At 36.4% G+C, this 22,275-nt stretch overlaps 1 pseudogene; it reads right to left on the reverse strand.

The window, feature by feature from the left end:
• Positions 1-13,031: 13,031 nt before the first annotated feature.
• Positions 13,032-22,015, reverse strand: LOC101709850 (zinc finger CCCH domain-containing protein 15-like; annotated as a pseudogene).
• Between the last annotated feature and the right edge of the window lie 260 nt (positions 22,016-22,275).

Consider the following 22,275-nt stretch of genomic DNA (forward strand, 5'->3'; position numbering starts at 1 on the left):
AACAAGGGAATAACAGCCAAAAAAAAAAAAAAGAATAATGTATTGGTCAGCTTTGCCATTGCTAGGACAAAATGCCTGACACAACTAAAAGGAAGAGAGGTTCAGTTTGGCTTATGATTTCAGAGGTCTCAGTGCATGGTGGGTTGCCTTCACAGCATGAACATCATGGCAGAAGGGCATGGTGGAGCAAAGCTGCTCACTTCATGGTGGTCAGGATGCAGGGCACTGGAGAAGAGCATCAGAAGGGAAAGAACTGGGGATTAGACATAGTCCCCAAGGTCACGTCTACATGTCTTACCCAGACACACCCAGAGTGTGCTTTACTAATCCCTTAAGCATCTCTCAAGCTAATTAAATTGACAAGATTAATCGTTACAAGTACATATAGCATAATGTCAATTTGTGTCTATGTACATAATAAATTTATATACACATAATTTGGAGATATGTGTATACACACAAATACAAATAATTATTGCCTCATGATTCAATAACTCATTTTGTAATTTTTTCTCTACATTTTTCACATTTACTATTTATTTATTTATTTATTTATTTTGGAGTACTAAGGATCGAACTCAGGACCTTGCGCTTGCCAGGCAGGCATGGTGCCACTGAGCTAAATCCCAGGCCCACTAAATTTTTTTTAAATCATGTCTTTATTTTATAATTAGAAAAGTTTTATTTTGAAGTGTTAATTTTCAGGACATCTAGATATTTGGTTTTGGGGAGCCATGGTACCCTCTACACTCTCTTTTTAGCAACATATTCAAAATGACTTTTTCAAAAAAAAAATGGCACTATAAGAAGATTACATTATCCCTAACAGTATTCCTAGTTAGGTTGTAGACACTCTTGTCCTATAATTCATGATCGTGCAAATACCATCTGAAGTGAGACTTAAATCACTTATTTCTTTTCTGCCCTCTTTCTAGACTTCATATAAGCTTGTCACATAGCACTACCTGAAACATCCTGCTGATATGTACCCCCCATATGTATGCAGCTGTAGATAATTCATTCTGAAAATATATGAATCTTTGATTACTGAGAATCTTTTATTAAAAGGGGAAAAAAGGATGTTATACTTTTACACAGACTCCAATTCCTGTGATAAATACCATATTTTTATCACATGAAAGGTATAATTGATGGAGGCTTGGTTCAGAAGAATTCGGCCAAAAAGATGATAGTTCCAGCTATCCATGTTCTGCACACAGATTTTTGCAACTATTAGTCACTTATATCATGTTTATTGACCATATTTTTGAAATTAAAAGGTGTACTAATGATCATTGATTTTAGTACTAATGTTTTCCTTCTCTCTCTCATTCTCTCTCCCTCTCTCCCTCTCTCTCCCTCTGTCTCTTTCCTTCTTGATAGCAGGGATTGAACCCACGGTCTTGCACTGAGCTATATCCCCAGTCCTTTTTAAAATTTTTATTTTGAGACAGGGTCTCCATAAGTCACTAAGTTTCCCAGGCTGGGCTTGAACTTCTGGTCCTCCCCTCTCAGCCTCTGAGAGTGCTGAGATTGCAGGTATGTGCCATCACACCTGGCCTAATTATTTTCTACATAACGTAGGTGTGTTTATTAGAGAATTATCTTTGATTGCACTTTAAGAAACCAACACATTAAAAATAAATATGTTAAAATTCTTTCTATCTAGGGCCAGAAATTTAGCTCAGTGGTTTTGCTGCCTGCTGTGCAAGTGCAAGGACCCAAGTTCGATCCCCAGAACCAAAAAAAAAAATTATTTCTATCTAGTTGCAGTGAAGTGTACTCTAAACATTAAAACATATAGATGTTTTGGGACATAGGCCAGATCTTATTGAAATACATAAGTGACTACCTTTAAGATGAGGACTAGACCAGTGTGGCTGAAGTGGAGCAAAACATAGAGCTAATTATCAGTAAGTTAACTGCTGAATTCAGTCAGTGTTGATGTACATGACTCTGGCCCTAAACTTCTTGCTAGAATTATCCTCATCTGTGATCTGGTAGCTTGCAATAATTGGTATATACCATCATTATAACTGGAAACATGTACTCATCAACTTTTGGCAGAAAGATTTTAACCCTAACAACTTCATATAGGAGCCTGCACTGTTTTATTAAAAAATATTTTTATGGGTATGTGTTTGTAGTACCTAATGATTACATTCCTTACGGGGAGTTGGTACGTCACATAACATATCTTAATTCCTTTTTATATTCCAGCCCCTACTCCTTCCTCCTCATTCTCTCTATTTCTTGGTCCCCTTCCCTTTTGCAAAAGATCTATCTTCCTGGGGCTGGGGATGTAGCTCAGTGGCACTGCACCTGCCTGGCAAGTGCAAGGTCCTGAGTTCGATCCCTAGCACCAAAAAAAAAAAAAAAAGGATCTATCTCCCTATTTCCTATTATCTATACTTTATTTGACTATTTATATTGTGGATTTCTCCTATAAGAGAAATCATGTGATATTTAAGCTTGTACATCTGTTTTATTTCACTTAACATTATGGTCTAAAGATGTATCTATTTTCCCATGAATGACTCACATTTATCCTTCTTTACGGCAGAGTAGTACTCCATTGTGTATAAAAACCACATTTTCTTCATTCGTCCTTTGATGGAATTATAGGCTGCTTCCCAGATTTAGCTATTATGAGTTGTGCTGCTATAAACACGAGTATGCATGTGTCATTATAATAGGATGCCCTTAACTCTTTTGGGAAGATATCTAGAATGAAAATTTCCACAGCCTGTGCTGATGAAGGGTCCATGGAGTGAGAACACAGTGAGGGATGAAGAAAAACACAGTGAGGGATGAAGAAAAACAAAGACAAAGAGATACAAAAGATACGAAGCTGAGGCCAGGTGGATCCTCACTCCTGATGGGAGGAAACGTCTGGCTGGTAACCGAAGTGCGTTTATTTATAGTGTAGTGATAAGGGAAGTTCAGGGGGAGGTAAAACGGAGTGCCTGTTACTGAAACAGGGAGAGCCACTAGGGTCTGTAGGACATCATGCTTGATGGTTTTGTGGCGAATGGGCAGGGAGGAAAACACCTCCTCTTCTTGGCCAGGCCTTGCTTCACCATGCCATCTTGTCGCCTGTTCTCCATGAGGCCCAGCCTCGTCCGCGGGAGGAAGTGAACAAGATGCATTTACCTCGTTCCACTCGGGCCCGTGCCTCATCCGCCGGGAGGAGGAGAGTTAGACCTGGCCATAGTGATCTACAGCGCCGTGCTCCCAGCAGGATATAGCTGGGTTGTGGCGCCTGTACTTTTGACAATAGGTTTTGCAGTCAAACTACCTGGGTTTCTGGTGTTCTCTGGCACTTCCCATTTTTCACATCCCTAAAATGGAGATATCAATAGTGCCTACTGTAGTGTCCTCACATGAGATAGTGTATGTGTGAAGTGTTTAGAACTATTCTGGCATTGTAGATGTTCAACAACATTAGCCACTCTTATAACAACACCTCCTAATTCCTGAAGTTTAAATCTAAAAGGAACTTTAAAGGTGATTAAGTTCAATGTTTTCAACAACAAGTAATAATCTGTTGGCCGATTATGGCATCAGTTTAAGGGCTCTCAAAATTTAATAAAGCAAATAATAATAAACTAGAAAATATCAGAGTATCTTATGTGGTAATAATATGAATTGTTGCATGAAACATTACTTTTAGGGGATAGCAGATATGATTGCTGCTCTGCCTGCACCATCTCAAGTCTCTTCTGCAGATTATTCTCCACCACACCCCAGCATCTTTTTGCTTCTCTCCTTGAGGATTTTCCCTCCACTTCTTTAGACAACTACCCTTCAGCTATTGCTGCCACATTAGCTTAATGTGCTATATTATTAATCTGTTACTGCATAACAAATTCTTCAAATATTTAGTTCCTTAAAACGATGAACGTTAATTATCTCACAGTTTCTGAGGGTTAGGAATCCAGGAGCAACTTAGCAGGGTCCTCTGGCTCAGCGTCTCTCATGACTTTAAGCTGTCAGCCAGGACTATGGCTATCTCAAGGCTTGACTGTGGCTGGAGGATCTGCTTTCAAACTCAAATGGCAATTGGCATGCTTTGATTCCTTATCATGAGAATCCATGTCAAAAGCCTCTTCATAAGACTGCTCATAAAATGGGACCTTACTTCTCCCCAAAGCCAGTGATACAAAAAAGAGAAAATCCAAGATAGATGCTATAGTCTTTTATATCTTATTCTCAGAAGTGACAAGCTATCACTTCTGTTGGATTTTGTTGTTCATGCAAACTAACAATGCCACAGTATAGGAAGGAACTACACAGAAATGTGAATACCATAAAACAAGAATGTTTGGGGTCTACATTTCAGGACCAGCCACCAAGGTACCAAGAACTGAAATGCCTAGGTGGTTACATCCTGCTGGGATGGCAAATAACCAGTGATTTGTGATGAAGTATTGAAAGCCAGCTTTCTTGTCTTAAAGTGGGTCAAATTCTGTGAAATATTTTATGCTGCAGATCTCCTTGTTGAGTCATGCTGATGCTGGGACTTCACCTGAAACCTCACCCACTGTTGATTTCTAATACGTCCCTACTGTTTCCTCAACTCTCACACCAATTTTTTCTGGAAGCATATCTTTGATAAATCGCTTGCAGTCAAATCCTTGTAATATTAAGATCTACATCTGGAAAACCCAGTCTAGGGCAACATATGATGGTGGTGGTGGTGATTGTGTGTGTACTGAGTCAATATAAAATTTCTCTTACTCTAAATCATGGTCATAACATTGAATTTAAGGAAGCCTGATGTTTATCAGTTCTTTCATTTTACTATTGAGTAAAGTGTGGCCCTGACAAATGAAATGATTAACCAAAGATCATCAAACGCTCATTTGTTGGATGAACTCTTGCTTTTATTTTCTCTTCTTATGCTAAGCCTCTGGTTATAAAGTCATTTACATTACATTAACTCCAGCTCTGGCTCTTGACAGTTGTGTAACTTAAGTCAATTCAGTCCCTCTGGGCCTTAGTCCCCTCATCTGTAACATGGGGTTAATAACTGCTGAGTAGAAAGAAAATGTTGGACAGGAGTAAAGTCAAATTCCTGCTCCACCATTCGATGGCATTTTCCCCAAATTTTTATTGTGGTAAAATGCACATAACATAAAATTTACTATCTTAAGCATGTTGAAGTGTTCAGTGGCATTAAGTATATTAATAATTGGTATGCAGTCATCAGTATCATCTTTCTCCAGCATTCTTGTTATCTTCTCAAATAGACAACATGATCTCCACTATTTTCCCTTCCCCACATCCCCTAGCAACTGCCATTCTACTTTCTTTCTCTGTAATTTAGCATTTACTGACTTTGACATCAATGCCTGGTATATACAAACAATAAAAATGTGAGTTATTGTTCTTATTGTTATAATACTACACCTAAAGAGGATTCCAAATTCTGTTTATGTAAGGTTACATGTCAAAACATTATGAATTTTTGATCAACATAATGGCATTATTTAACATTGAAATATGTTAATCATATAACAAAGCCTGTTTTCCTCTGGAAAAGTGTATCAATTTTCCCTTATGAAAAAAGTTATATGGGAAATATTTTTCAATGAGGAGTTTTATATTTTAAGTTATATGCCAAAGCATAAAAAGATAAATTATAAATGTTTGAGGATTTATAGGTTTTGTATCCCACACACGGCTAACACTGTTGACAACAGGTCAAATATGATAATCTTTAGCCTCAAGGGTCCTTTACTCTTTGAGTAAATACATAAAATGATTTTATAGTATTATTAACATGAGCATATTTGTCCATGTAAACTTACCATGACTGCTCAGCTCTGATGGGCCAAATATTTCAAATTTTTAAGAAGTAATAGGTAAAAGGAAATATGTCATGGAAACGGAGATTTTAATAGAAACCAGAAGAAAGGATGTTTCAAAATGTAATAATTTAAGCCCTATGTTTTTTGAAAAGCCTATTTGTACATGAGTTAACCTGTCTGCAGATTGAAAGGATGAATTTTCCTAGATAGGGAAACAATAAAGACTGATTCTAACCAAGGGACTAAAAACTAGGAATTTTTTTTTGGTTGGTTGGTTTTTATTCATTTGCTTGTTTTTAGTGAAAAATAAAAACCCTGAGTACAATGAAAACTATGGCCTCTCTGTAAAGAAGCAAGTACTTGTATGCATTTCCAGTAGAAAATAGTACATCTCCTGTGAAAGACAATATTCACCAAAATTACACCTGCAGTTTGAACTCAGGAACACTATTGGCCATGTACACATGCACACATATACATGTGTAAGAATATGTGCATCCATATGTTCATTGCAGCTTTCTTTGGTAATAGTAAAAGTTTGGAAGCCACCAAATTTCCATCAATTGCAGATTGGTTTAAGAAATTATGATACAGCCACATAATGAGATGTTATGCAACCATGAAAAAATAGAGGATGCTTTTTAATGTTCCAACATGCTACAAAGTCTAAAATATATTATTACTATTATTTTTTTTTTTGGTACGGGGGATCGAACTTGGGGCCTTGCGCTTGCAAGGCAGGTGGCGGAAACACTGAGCTAAATCCCTGGCCCTAAATTATATTATTAAGTAAAAATATTAAGGTGCCATACAGTACACATGCTAAATTTTGTAAAAAATATATATTGTATGAATATTATTTTCAAACACTGGCAGGATAAACAAACAAGCAAAAATATGCTCATCCTCTCAAAACTAGAGTCAAAGGGCCGGAGATTTAGCTCAGTGGTTCCACTGCCTGCCTCGCAAGTGCAAGGTCCCAAGTTCGATCCCTGGTACCAAAAAAAGAAAAAAAACTAGAGACAAAAATAATAAAATTTACATATTCAGTCCTCTGGTTTGTATAATGCAATATACTAATAATTGAAAAAAAAAAGTTTCCCAAAGCCTGTTGCTAGGTTCTCTCATCTGTTGACATTTAAACTAGATGTGATGAAAGCTAGTATGTAAATGTAAATGAGTCACATTGACATCTATGTGTGGCAGTGCCAAATTTGAATCATCATTTAAATGCCTTATTAAGGATATGAATTCCCTTGATTATGGTACCATTAAAAAATCAAGTTCTTAAAACAAGCAATGTCGGGAATAAAGGTGACAGGCACTGAATAGGAACTGCTAAGTGGAAAGATACTGACCGGGAGGGGCAGGCATAGGGAGATCCAGTAGAACCTATTTGATAGACAAAGATTCAATAGTTGTGAATACTGAAAAATAGAAAAATTTCATTGTGATGCTTGTAAAAGATTTCCAAATATCACCCACTCCTTATTCCTTATAGACACAGCATTATCTATACAATTTATTTAGCTAGGAGAGAAATACCTGGTAGAACATAGCCATCTGTCATCCCATAGGAATCTCTAGAAGTATGTGCTGCCATGAGAAATGCAGGAAATACAGAATACAGAAATATAGAAAGCCTGTCCATCAGATTGAGTAAACCTTGCTCTATTATCATGGATAGTTCAAAGAAAGCATGAGGATGGTGCAAATGATTGCCAGGTATCGGGCCACATTCTGTCCCAGTTATGAATCTTCTAGCTTGTGTATTATTTTTCCTGACAACCCTACAAACAGTAAAGGGCGCTAACATAACTGTGGATTAGGCCCATGAGGGCTAGAGAAAGAAAGTGACTATCGGGCCCATGTGAAGGGAAAAACTTAAAACAATGGCAGACCCTTTGCTCATCCCCTGAAGAGAAATGTGGAAAGGCTGAGAATAAAAGAGCAGAACAGGATTGAATCCTCATGGGCAGGGTTCTAACTCCATCCTACCATTGGCGCCTGGGAAAACTCAAGCACTTTTGCCCCACTGTCCGTGAAGGGAAAAGGGCATCTCGCTTCCAATGGAGATCCTTCTCACTTTGCTGTCAGGCAGGGTTGACATCAGCCATATTTGCCTTCAAAGATAGGCAGGTAGCAAAGATAGGCAGACTCCCAAACCCAACTGGACCACATGAAGCTGATTGGCCACCTTAAAGCCAATCAGATATCTTCAAGGTAGACGATGTGCTAAGGATTGAAAAACATTACTTCTGCTCCATCCTCTTTGCAAGTACTGCATATACTTTCCAGTCAGTGCCTCACTCTGGCAAGTAAATGTATTTGGAATTTGCTATTTTTCTCCACTATTGAGCAATCCACTGGAAATAGAGACAAAACAATTTTCATTCTTATAACCTCAATACATTTTTTTCTCTTTGCTAGAATACGTGGAATTGAGCTTCTCAGTAGCAACTCTCATAAAATTATCCTACATATCTTGCCTCTTAGGTTATTGGTTTTCTCAGTTAGTAAACCACAAATGAGCAGTGATCCTCATCTCTGTATTCCTTGCCACACCTAGGAAGGCGTTCATTTAACTGATGCTCAATAAATGCCTGCTGAATTGAACCACTTGCTCCATTTAACATTGATGAAATAAGCCAGTAACAGATAAAAAGTTAAAATGATTCACATATCAGTTGTAAATTAAAATCCAGAATTTCTACCTTCCTTTTGAAATCAGAGATGCTTATTTCAAAGGAAATGCTTCAGTTTATCATTCCAGAAAGTACATTCTTATGTTTTGATTTCAATCTCCTAAATAGTCAAGGCAAAACAATTTTCAATGTTATTGGAATTTGAACCAGTGGTAGATGGTATTAAATGTATTGATTTGGTTTTTCATCATCATGTTTATTTTTTTCTAATTTCAAACTTTTTATCATTTAAGCTGAGCTTTTTCAAATTTTATTTTTATTAGTACATGTTTGAGGTACATAATGATTATGAAACAGCAGCATTTCTCATGATCATATTTAGTTATCTTTATTTTTCTTCTGATATAAACAGGTAATCAAGATGTAATTTTTAAAGCTTTCTAAAATATATTATCTGTAGCTATTGGAAAACTGCAATTGTCCTTTCAATTTCAAACCTTACAAACAAACTTCTACCAATGCACACCTTTGCACTGATTCCAATTTTCTTCAAATTTGGTACATTCTATGAACAAAATCAAATAATTAGTGGTAATTATACTATTGAAAGCACAAAATTTATTTTCCCACTTCAGAGAACATTTACAGACCAGGAGAAAATATTTTCAAATTGTATATCTGGTAAAAGAACATATCCAGAATAAAAACTGTTTTAACTGAATAATAAGACAAATAACCCAATTAAAAATGAAAAAAGGCCGAAGGTATTAGTGGTAGAACATATGTTTAGAACACAGAAGGCCCTGAGCTGGATCCTCAGCACCAAAAACAAACAAAACAAAATGAGGAAAATAGTTGGATAGATATTTTACCAAAGAAAACATACAGTCTATAGATGACAATAATGCACAGTATATTTTTAAAAAACTAGAGGAAAGGATTTTAAATGTTTTCACCTTAAGGAAATGATAGATATTTGAGGAAATGTATGTTTATCATAATTTAAACATTACACAATCCATGCACACATCAAAACATCACATGCGATGAGGCATGGTGGCACATTCCTATAATCCCAGCACTCTAGGAGGCTGAGGCAAGAGGATTGCAAGTTCTGGCACAGCCTGGGCAATTTAGCGACTCAAAAAGACTGTCTCAACATTTTAAAAAAGAAAAAAAAATACATAAAAAGAGCTGATGAGGTAGCTCAGTGAGAAGGCCCTGGCTTCAAACTCCAGGACTGCAAAAATAAAACAAAAACAAACAAAAAAACAAACCTAAAATCACTTAAATATGTATAATTGTTATGCTTTTATGTATTTTAAATTAAATAAATTTAATTTAAAAATAAGAAATACAAATGGCTAGTAAATACATGACGAGATAATACCACTAGTCATTAAGAAAATGCAAATAGAAAAAAAAAATGAAAAGATGTGAGTTCACACAAACAAGAATGGCTACAATAAAAAAGGCAGACCTTAGCTGGGCATGGTGGCGCACACCTGTAATCTGAGCATTTAGGAGGTTGAGGCAGGAGGATTGGAAGTTTGAGTCCCACCTGTGCAACTGAACTTAATGAGACCCTGTCTCAAAATAAAAAACTGAAAAATAGGCTGAGGATGTAGCTCAGTGTTGGAGTGCCCTTGAATTTGATCTCCATTAGTACTGCAAAAAAACCCAGATATTAGTAAGTGTTAGTGAAGATGTGGATAAATAATATCCTCATACACTGATGATGAGTGCATAAAATGGTACAGCAACTTTGGAAAAAGTTTGGCAGTATCTTTAAAAAGTAAACATGAATTTACCACACAACTCAGAAATTCTACTCCTATGTATCTACCCAAGAAAAATAAAAACAATGTTCATGGAAAGACTTGTATACAAATGTTCATAGCCCTATTATTTGTAATAGTCAAAACCCAGAAGCAATTAAAATGTTCATGATATAAAGGATGGATAAATAAATTATGGAATATCCAAAACAAGGAAATTTTATTCAGAAATTAAAAGGGACAAATACTAATAATAATACATACTCTAACATGGATGAACCTCAAAAGCATTTTGCTAAGAAGCCAAATGCAGAAGACTACATATTGTATGACTCTATCAATATGAAATGTCCAGACTAGGCAAATCTATAAAGATAGAAATTTGGTAGTGTTTTCCTTGGGCTGGGAGTAAAAATGGGGATTGACTGAAAATGGCCATGAAGAGTCTTACTGGAGTGATGGCAATATACTAAAATTGGATTTGGATGATGGTTGTAAACTATTAATTTACTTAAAAGCATTTAATTGCACACATAAAATGAATGAATTTTATGTATATAAATTAGATCTCAATAAAACTGTTAAAATTTTAGGCCATAGGTATTCTTTTGTATTTTCATGCTTGATTTTCAAATTTAAATTCAAACATGTATTTGTACATCTTTTTAAATCAACAAATATGTGCTAATTGAAGAAAATTCAGAAAATATATACAAAAAAATCCTTCTACAAACTCCATTTTCTAAAGTAAATTTGATCAATATTTTTGCAGGAGGCATCCATTATAGTACTTATATTCATGGCTGCCCATTAGCTTTGGATAGTCTTTAGCTGGGGAATGCAGGTTTTCAAACCTGTGTGAAAATTCTTGATTCCTCCCATCAAAAGATGAGATCTAATTCCTGTTCCTCTAACTGGAGGAGTTACCTCAGTGACTAGAAAGTAGCAGAAATGATGCTGTGTGGTTTGTGAACTTAGGTTGGAAAAGACTGTATGTATCACTCCTACATACCACTCTTCTTTGGTATGCTCATCTTTGAAATCTAGTCACCTTATTTTTTAAAAGCCCAAGGTAGGTGGTGTCAATGCTGGCTACCCAAGTATTACCAGAATGACAATTTGGAAAGACTAAGCTGAGTATATTGTTTAAAGAGATATTTCACAGCCTCACAGTCTCAGATAGAGAGAACAAGGCCTTATGCTACATTGAGAGTTAGGAGTTTGGTTTATGGTGGGTCTTTAACTATAGGTGCTTGACTAGGATTGAATAAGCATTTTAGGTTTGGTGGACACTACATGGACAGCATTTTGACGCATGCGCCTCAAAGAACCTCAAGATGTAAACTCTTACAGTGAAGCATGATGGGACTTAGAGGCAGTTCCTGATAAGAACAACAATTTTACTTGCAACTTTTATATTCCTGCAGAACAGTCTACTGGAATACTAAAATTATACTAATAAAGCAATTGAATGTTAAAGTCTGGTTAATGTGGAAGGAAAGCTATGTAGGGGTAAAGAGTTCGGTTCTTTATGGAGAAGATGCATGTAGCTATTTTGGTTAATGGCTTCAGCACAAGTCTCAGCCTAAAAGCTATCAACAATCAGCAGACATGTGAAAGACTAAGATTTTAGATGATTCTAGCTCCCAGTTTAGACTGAATGAAACAATTAACTGTCCTCTGAGATCCTTGCCCAGATTTCACATTTGTGAGCAAAAGAAATGTTATTGCTTATAGCCACTAAATTTTGGGATGGTGGCTTATACACCAATATATAATCCAACAAACAAACCCACATTTCTGACTCCAACTTTCCAAAATAGGAGTAAAAACTCAAGTGCACAGCCCTACTTGCAGCTACTATGCAGAGATGTGTCCTAGACCCTGTCGAGGAGATGTACCCATCTGAGACTATGGCTTCAAATCTGCAGTGCTTTCATTTCATCTGAAGATGTGTCTAGGGCCTAGTCATGACAATGATAGCAGCTTCCTGATGGCTGCAAAGTTGAGTCTCTACCACTGATCTGGCACAAAGGTAGTGTCATTTGGGGCTTCCTCCAGTGATTAGTAGCAGTAGTTCATCAAGTGTGTTTTGCAGTATGGTTTCAGGTTCTCCTTCTGGAAGTTTTAGCTTCAAGCCAAATTCTCTAGCCCTCTGAGCAATAATGAAAACTATTTCTGAATGTTTTTTATTTGGCCTTTATTTGCAACTTTATTGGCACAAAAGAATAGGGAGAACACAAGGCAGTGTAGCTGATCCTGTCAGGTTCATGTACCATTTCAAATGTTCATCTAATTGTCCAAAGATGTACAATACTGAATCTGCACATGCAGTTTGCTTTACAATGCTCACAAAATACAATGCTCACAATCTAGGCAGTCTTTAAAACATATAAATACAAAGGAAAGGAAATAATTCATTGAAAACTGCATCAAATGAAGGGCATTTTAAATAGAAGTTTATGTTGTTCTTGATAATAACACATGTCCAGTGAAAACCAAAAGCTGGAAAAGCAGTTATACTTCCTACTTATGTGGACAGTTACAGCAATCATTTTCTGCAATGACTTTCATATTTTCAGTTTATCATGAACTACTATAAATTTATTAGAAGATGTAGCCAAAGTCACAAAAGAAGATGTAGGGAGAATATTCCTTTTTAGGAGATTAATCCCTCCAGAACCAGAACCAGCAAGGGAAATAAACATTCTGTTGATTCTAGGTGAAAAAAAAATGAATGTAGTCAATTTCAACTCATGCTGAGCTGACTTAATCTTTTTATTGACTTGTTTGTGTTATTCTTCTAAATCAGGTGTGTTTAATTCTTCTTCTAATTCATCTGGCTCTTCCCTGGTAAAAAGATTTTCATCAACAGGAACAGCTCCTAGGGCCCCATTTTCCTGTTACTCCATGTCATTGTCCTTTTCCAAGGGACTTCATACACCCCTTTCAGCCCTCCAGAAGCTTCACTTAGTTTTTTTCATCTTTATGTGAAGCATATTGCTGAACCTTTCCAAGACGGGCTACAGTCGTACCTGTCTCATCTATATCACTTGGGATGTACAGACTTAAATCTATGTCGTTTATGCTCATGGAATCATCAGCCTCATCACCACCTATTCCCTGAGTGTAGCTCGTATCATCTACTTCTTCATTGTCATCATTGACCAGTTCAGTTCAAGATAGAATTCAAACACCTTGAGACCACTGATCACTAGTGCCTTCCTTGCTTTGAAGTCAACTTTCCTTCTTTCCATATCTTGTTCAAGTTTATCAATCTTTTCTTGTCTTTTCCTTTTCTTCCATGCAAGAAAAGATTCTAGTGATTTTGGTAACATTTGGACCTAGGGCAGAACAGTCTCTTTCAATTAAATCATCTAATGAAATTTCATCTTCTTTCTCTTCTCTCTGTTTATCTTTTTTAACACAAATCCAGGAGGAAGTACATGACAATACTTAGAATTATCACCCTCTCCAGGGCATACCCCAAACCATACTTGTTATTTTCAGTAGCTTTGAGGAAATGTTTGCGGGCTATTTGAGTTTTTGGTTTTTTCTTTTCTGCTTCACCATGCTTCTTGTTTACTACTTCTTAAAGCCTTTTCTCATCCCAATTATCCACTATATCCTTTTCAAGTTCAAGTATCTCTTGCAATAATAGAAACATTTCATTTTTCACATTTTCTCTCCAAAGTCAGGTCATGAGTGAACTTGGACTTAGCTCCTTAAGTACATGTCCTTGCTTGAAGAAGGCACACACCACAGATTTGGGATCAGTACCTTTACTTATTCTTTGAGCAGGAACTACTAGTTTCAACAGCTCGTTTAGGTCCTATAAATTTTTCTTCTTGTCATCTTTCTTCACTTTCTTTTCAGCTTCACTTTGTACTACCTGACATAGATTTTGTCAACTAAATTTAACTTGGTGAGTGACAGTCTTGATAAACTTCTGTTGCTTCGCTCCTTTTTCATTTTTTAGACTGAAAGTTTTGTCTTCAATAGTCTTCTTTTTCTGCTCCACCTTTTTGCTGCCCCTGGCCTGAGCCTGTTTCTTGGGGGACCTTGCAGAGAGAGGTGGCACCGGCCAGACTTAAGGATAGATGGATTCCATGGGGAAATTTGGCATCTTCGCAGAAGGAGGAAGATGGGACCACTGTCGCCATCATAGCACACAGAAAGTAAGTCCCATTTCTGAATGTCTTTTCTCCTTAATAACCAACTTGATGGAGAAATTGGTGCCAGAAGTTGTTGGAAGCAACAGATCCTCAGAAAAATAGGGGAGAATATCAGACTGATCATCTCTTCCAATTGTTGTTGATGTTTAGTGCTGAAACAGTCCAGGACATGCATCAGTTAAACAAACAGCTAATTAAACGATTATCTGTGCTTCTAAGAAATAACATGCTTGCTTTTGGCAAGTCTCTAGGGAACTGGTGGTAGTTGTCATAGAATAATATGAAAGGCTTAAGGAATTGAAAATTTGCAGTATAAGCTAGTTCCTTCTAGCTGAACATGACAGCTTAAAGAAAAGGGCAACCTCAGACTCTTAGTATCTTGTGTGAAGATAATAACAATATTTTTGGAATTTCTATGGTTTTATTCAAAGAATTTCATCACTTTCAGCCACTGGGCTGAGATAGTTGAAAACAAAACTCAAATTTTGGTTCTTAAGATGCTGCATAAAACATTGGTTTACCACATTTTGTACATAAAAGTTATATTTGGATTAGGAGAGAGTGGGTTTCCAAGAATTGGGTTGGGGACATATTGTAGGACTCAGATAACGCAGTACCCCAGTCCCCATAAAAATTATCCTGAATTCTTAGCCCACTACTTCTGATTATTGCCACATCTGAGCTAGAATCATGTCATAGCAGAGGCCAGTTGGCAAATTGCAAATTCACTAATGTATATTGTCAAGAATCAGAATAGGTTTAGTGGGTGCTATATCAAGGAAAGCAGAACAAAATACCAGATCAGGATGAGTTCATTGTTTAGAAACCACTTGCCAGGAGAATCTGTTTTCATTGTGCTACCTTAAGATACTTGGACTGGCCCTAGTTGTTTGTTCAGTTGGACTCAAGAAGGGGGCAAACATAAAAGGAAGTTGAGATGTTGAAAGTTTCTTGGTACAATATAGTGAAGGAATTTAAAGATTTAGGAAGATAGAAATCTTGTAATGAGTTTATTATCCATTATCTATTAACTGTTTCAGCTCACATGCTTTGGTGGACTTCCACTTCATACTTAAAGCTTCCTCCATAATATCCTCTAGCAGTGTTTAAAATATACAGGCAGGGAACCAAGTTCTCACTTTAATTCTAATTACATCTAAAATTGATTAGCAATGACTCATTTCCTGACAATTCAGATATAAAGCAATTAGCACACACTTTCCAATGACAGAATGCAGGGCACTCAATGACTCAGTGGTGCGTGGTTCACCAATGATGAGAGACAGCTAATGCCCACTGGCGTAGGAAGCTGGCAAGAGAAGTATTCAACAGTGCTTTGTCCCTGCTGGACACTTGGAGTATCAACCAATTCGTCTATGTATTAAGCCACAGCCTCAGATTGCATAGAATTGGCATGTCCTAATATGTAGGATCAGTGGGAAGTTTTAAATTAGGTTGGTGATTCTCAGTGAGGTGGGGAGCAATTTTGCCCACCTGAGGACATCTGGCAATGTCTATAGACATTTTTGGTTGTTTCAAGTGAAAGGGTGAAACTGGCATCTGGTGGTAAACACCCCACAAAGCACAGGGCAAAGAATTTTCCATCCCAAAATAATCAGTAGTGCCAAGGATTAGGTGTGTATAAAATATGTACTGAAAATAGAGTCTGACAGCCCTGCTATGTTACATATAGAACAGGGATCAGCAAACATTTTCTTTAAAGCCACATAGTAACTATTTCAGTCTGTATGGGTCATTCGATTTCTATTGGAATGATAGACAATGCTTATAAGTAAAAGAAAGTGTTTGTGTTCCAATGAAGCTGCATTTACAAAAGCTGTCAGGAGTTTGCCAACCCTAAATAAGGATATTAGCTTCAATGGCCTTGCTATCTTTTATTGTATGATGCTAATCATAAAGATTTTGTTGTTTGGTAATTCTTTTATTTTACAGTAAACTCTTTCAGTTATGATGAGATAAAAAGTGAAGTACATGATTATTCATGACAAACTACTAACTTTACATTTCTCTGGAAAGTTGATTATGCATATGTAACTAGTGCAAAATTTTTTGAGACATTTACCATCTACCTTGGGAGCCAAACTAATACAGTGGACCCTCAAGTTATGACCGCCCTGATATCCGAACAACTTCAGTTAATTAGGTTAATGGAAGATTCATCTGACTTTTGTTATCTATAGCGTGTACCCAGGTAAACATCCAGATCTCAGCTGTACTGACTTACAACCAACTTGAATTAGAACCAGCTCACCAAACCAATCGAGTTCATAAGTCATGGGTTCACTGTATAATTGACTGACTATATAAAATCAGAAGTAAATCTGTGAAAGGTGCATAAATATATATTTTGAAACTTAGTAGTTCATTTAAGAAACTTAGGCCTGAAGACAACAGCTTAACATATACATCTACAGAGAGTGTATTTGCACCTCTCAGTAGTACATGTCTTTTAATTTAGTACAAATCTTTATTTTGAAAAATTAATGCCACATATTTTATTCCAAGTTTTCATGTGCATATATTACAAGTGAGCTGATAGATGTTATTGTGTTTGATCCAGTGAAAAAAATTTCACAAAGAATAAGTGAGATCAGTTTTACATCAGTGATATTGCATTCGTCAAATAAAAAAGATCTGTTAATTCCAGTGATGGGTCAATTTTACTGTCACCCAACTCATGGCATCAATATAAAGTTTTTAGAAGTTTACTCGGTCAAAGGAAAAAATAGCATATTACTACTAATTCTATTGAAAATTCAGCTAAAATGTTCAACATTGAAGGTACAGTTGTTTTGTGATATGAAAATAATTTTTGTGATTCATAGCATCATGGCAAAACAAGGGTATTTTTAATTTGTTTTTTATTAAAGGAAAATGTCAACAGAGTAGAAGTGCAATTGGAATTGGTTAACATGCACAAAAATCAAAAACTGAGGCTGAAATTGCTATATTATTTCAATCAAAATAGAAAAAGCAGTTGTCAAAATTTACAAAGACTTTTTGTCACCAGACAGGGTCCAAGAAAGTCTGCCAAAGAGCAAATAGTGACCTCAACACTCAGAAAGAATAGATGCCTTCAAAAGAGAGACACTGTGGTCTGGAGATGAAGGTTTTTAGGTGGTCTTGCGGGTATCCTTAAGGTGGATGATCTAGTATGTGTGATCGTACTGTTTCAGCCTACCCATTTGGTGGACTAGGTTAGAATGCAAATATTTGCCTGTGTTTGAGGTTTAGAGCTATGCTGCCCACTTAATGGTGTTGCTTTCTTGAGGATGGAGATCTGGGAGAGGAAAGGCACAGGCTCAATATAAAGTGAATAACAGGAGTCTCCAGTTTACTGGCTCAGTATATCTTTAAAACATTTTGAAATTTTTGGAGCAAGTTTCCTAGAAGGGAAAAAGCCATTGTAACCTTGGGTAACTTTTCTTTCTGAAGCTGTGGTTTATCTCAAATGTACAATTTATTCAAATATGATTTTCTTTGTCACCTTTCTGCCCATCTTTTGTTGTTGTTGTTGTTGTTAGTGGTTGTGGTGGTTTTGGTTTGGGTTTTTTGAGACAAGATCTTGCTAAATTGTTCAGGCTGGCCTTGAACTCACTATGTAGCCCAGACTGCTCAAACTCCTGGCACTCCTTCTGCCTCAGCCTCCTGAGTGCTGGGATTACAGACATGAGTAACCACTCCTGGCACCCTTTCTACCTATCTTTATTTATTTTATTCTATCTCATTTACACACACACATACATACACAAAGATTAACTGAGTTAAAAAATCTTTTGTGATAAGGTTGATACTGGATAAAAGAAAATATTTTGGCACAACAGTGTATGGTTTCACTCAAGCTGAGGAAAAATGTGTAGAGGAGTGTGAATTTTTTTAAAATAAACTTTAATACATTACAATTTCCCAAATTGTATGTTGGCCTTCTTGTTCTCCAGAAGTCTATAACCAAGGTAATAGTTCTATATAAGTAAAATATTTATTATGGCAACATTTATATGAACTAAAACTTCAATTTAAGTTTCTGTGTATCTGAGTATTCCAGTGACTACTGTGCATATCTTTCCAGTACAGTTGCTTTCCTGTTATTTATGCGAGAAGTCATCCTAATCTTTTAACTTTCATACGTGAAAAAACATACAACAAAATCATGGTCATATAGGGCCGGGGATTTAGCTCAGTGGTTTCGCTGCCTGCTGCGCAAGCGCAAGGACCCAAGTTCGATCCCTGGTACCAAAAAAAAAAAAGAAAAAAAAATCATGGTCTTATATATTTGCTCTAGGCTTCTTGTTCACTTCCACAAAAAGCACTGGGACTATTAAGAAATACAATGAGAGACAGAACAGGTCACTAATGAGGAAATAAACTGATAGCCCTTCTCTGATGCTTGGAGATGTTTTTGAGATGAATTTAATAACAAGACCACTGAAAAGGTCATTGTACTCCAAATACAAAGTCTCCTGAGAACCTGATAAAGAGGAAAATAGGGTGTTTTCTAGCCCCCTACTACTCTATCCTGTGTTCTCTCTAGTAGAAATTTGTTGTTTTTTACCCGCGAGTATCTGCTATCACTTCCCAAGAGTATTCCAATTTTATTTGGGGGGCATAGCTCTCCCTCACTAGGGTGGACTTGAGGTAAAGAGATACGAGGTTTCTGCCTCACTCTTTGGAAGCCAGAGGCATTCAATTCTTCCTTGTTTTGCCTCTTATGAGAGCCGGGGTGGAGAAGTTGACCTGAGGTTGCCTAATCTGATGCTTTAGCATCTTGACCTGAAGAAATAATGGGAGGACAGCCACTAAGTAGTTATTTCTTGCTTTAAGTTGGCGGCTATGGATGCTGTGGCCCAGGCCTATAGTTACACTTTGGTTTCTACAGACTCCTAAGCCTGATTTTCCAAATTTATGTTTTCAGTTAAGCAAAGCTTTCTTTTCATTTATTTGCAAACAGGGAACCATAAGTAATATAATCTCTTTTAGCAATGCTTTCTCCTAGTCCCTCGCAAGTACATTACCCTATAGCTTGCCCATCTTGCTTATCTTTGAGAAAGTTAATTCTTACTGTAAATCATTTACGCTAAAGTGGCAAGAACACCAAGCCAGAAGTGTTCTTGCCAGTTGTTCTTTGCTAACACAGCTATTATTTGAGTACATTGTTATTTGAGTCCATATACTAACATTCACAGATCTTATTGTACAGTTTGAGAAAATTTTAATTAATACACATGCATCTATTAGCCAGTTTGGGGTATAGAATATTTCCATCTCCCTGCGCTATCCCAGAACTTATTCTCTTTCTAGCCAACTCTACCCACAAGGGTAACCAGTTTTTGGTTTTTTTTCCTTTTTACTTCTTTTAAATTTTTTTTTTCCTTAAATTCTTTTATTGGTACATTTGAGGTATACAATACATTTACATTTATCATTGGGTACTTGTACCTGTACATGATATATCTTGGTTCTTATTTTTTTCCCATTACCTGTGTGCCCTTCACCCCCTCCACCCAGTTTTTAAATTACCAGTTTTAAAACTAAACTGTGCTTGTTCTTAAACTTTTTATAAATGGAAACATACTGTACTTACTTTTTTGTATAAAGCTTCTTCCACTCAACCTAATGTTTCTGAGATTAACCTACATTGGTAGATGGATCCTAAAAAATACTTTTTTTTTTTTGCTCATTCATTGTATGAATATACCTCAAAATTTTCTACTTAGTCATTTTTTTTTGTTGTTGCTGGACTTTTGGAATGTTTTCAGTTAATAGTCTGAATAAAATTGCTCTAAATAGTCTTGTACAAGTCTTTTTATGAATATATGCATTCATTTCTTTTTGGTTCATATATACTTAGAAGTGGAATTGCTAAGTCAGGAGGAAAGAATATATTAAATTTTATTAGAAACAATAAATATACACAATTTTACATTTATATCAGCAATGTATGAGAATTGCACTTGTTCCATACCTTTCAATGTATGAGAATTACAGTTGTTCCATACCTTTACCCACACTTGGTGTTTTTGATATTGGTGAATACATAGTTTTATCTAACCATGTTTTTTGGGGGGGGTACCGGGGATCAAACTCAGGACCTTGTGCTTGTGAGGCAGGTGCCAGAACCACTGAGGTAAATCCCCAGTCATAACCATGGTTTTAATTTGTATTTTCCTAATGACCAATGATATTGAACACATTTTCATGTTTATTAGCAATTTGGATTTTTCTTTTGTGCAGTGCTCATTTGGGTTTTGGTTCAGTTTTTGTTACTCTTGGTTGACTTTGAAAGTATTCTGGCACCACCCTTCACCAACCACACAATCTGCATTCTGTACATAGGTCAGAGATCATAACCACCTGACACCCAATATTTACCCAAAGCTAAGCTGAGAGGAGTCATATTTATAAGGATTGTCTTGCATTAGATGTTCTTGGCTACTCTTCCGGGCCATAGGTTTCAAAGTGCCAGTGGTAGACTAACTCTGGATTGCAAAATGTTTTGTTCAGTTATTTAAACTGATGTGGTTGCTCATATATTAAAAATTGAGAGATAACTCATAAAATTCTTACTTTATGGCTGCCCTTTAAAAATTGGAAAGTCTGGGTCAGAGATTTAGCTCAGTGGCACTGCACCTGCCTCACCAAACACAAGGTCCTGAGTTCAATCCCCGGTACAAAAGAAATCTGGCAATACTGGGCCTATGCTTCCCTCTTGGCAATATTGACCAAAGCTGATTAGTAGCTGCCTTCTTAGACTGAGTGTGTACTTTCCAGTTTAGCACAGCCCCAACCCATATTCTCTATTGTCTTATTCCCAGTCTGTTTCACTCATAGAACCTATGTAGCTTCTGTGGAATGGAGGAACTTCCACTCTGATCTCAGAACCAGGCTGGGATTCTCTGAACAGCTGTTGTACTGTTACTTATGAGTAATGTGAATTAGAGGACTTACCACATCTCCCTCTTGACTCTATAAATTCACAGCCAAATCTGCAAGTCAATTCCAAGAGACTTTACATATTTTATGTATTTAAACTTATTACAGTTTTAATCTTTTTCGTATCTTTATCTTTCTTTCTCTTGGATTCTCCATTTGCTTAAAATACATTGTGGAAAACAGATTTGAATCTTTTGGGGGGAACAAAGCAGTGTATTTTGCTTCTGAATATCTATTAGGAATAATTTCTAATAAAGCAAAGCTAGCCATTAGCTGTAGATCCCAAATAACTCATTCTCTTCCTTATTTCATGGAGGATAGTCAAGGGGGAAGAGGTGGTGTTACAAAAAGAGAGAGGTCCCACCACCATTCCACATGTGTGAGAAGTTTTTCAGCAGGCTTGAGGTCTAGAGGCTCTGAATACAGTAAGATCACTGTAGAAAAGAACAGAGTTCATACACATATGGTCAAAGCCTATTATAAAAATATTATTTTATCACTACACATCTATCAGAATGGCTAAAGTGAAAATAGTGAAAACACTAAAAATATTGATAATGAAGAGAAACTGGATCACTCATAATTGTTGATGTAATGTAAAATGGTACAGTCACTGTGGAAATGAGTTGACAGTTTCTTATGAAACTGAGCATGTATTTTCCTTAGAGCCCAGCAGTTTCACTCTTGGGCATTTATCTCAGAGAGATAAAAACTTATGCTCACACAAAAAGCTGCATATGAATTATTATTCAAATATCTCTAAACTGGAAATAATCCAGATGCTCTTTAGTGACTTAATAACTATGGTACATATATACCATGAAATAATACTTAGCTATAAAAAGAAATGCACCACCAGTATACACAACTTGGATGTAGCTCCAAGGAATTATGCTGATTAAAAGAGGATAAT

Source organism: Heterocephalus glaber, unplaced genomic scaffold, assembly GCF_053883595.1.
Source record: "Heterocephalus glaber isolate CG9 unplaced genomic scaffold, H.glaber_assembly_v1.0 deba00001547, whole genome shotgun sequence".
Taxonomy (NCBI): domain Eukaryota; kingdom Metazoa; phylum Chordata; class Mammalia; order Rodentia; family Bathyergidae; genus Heterocephalus; species Heterocephalus glaber.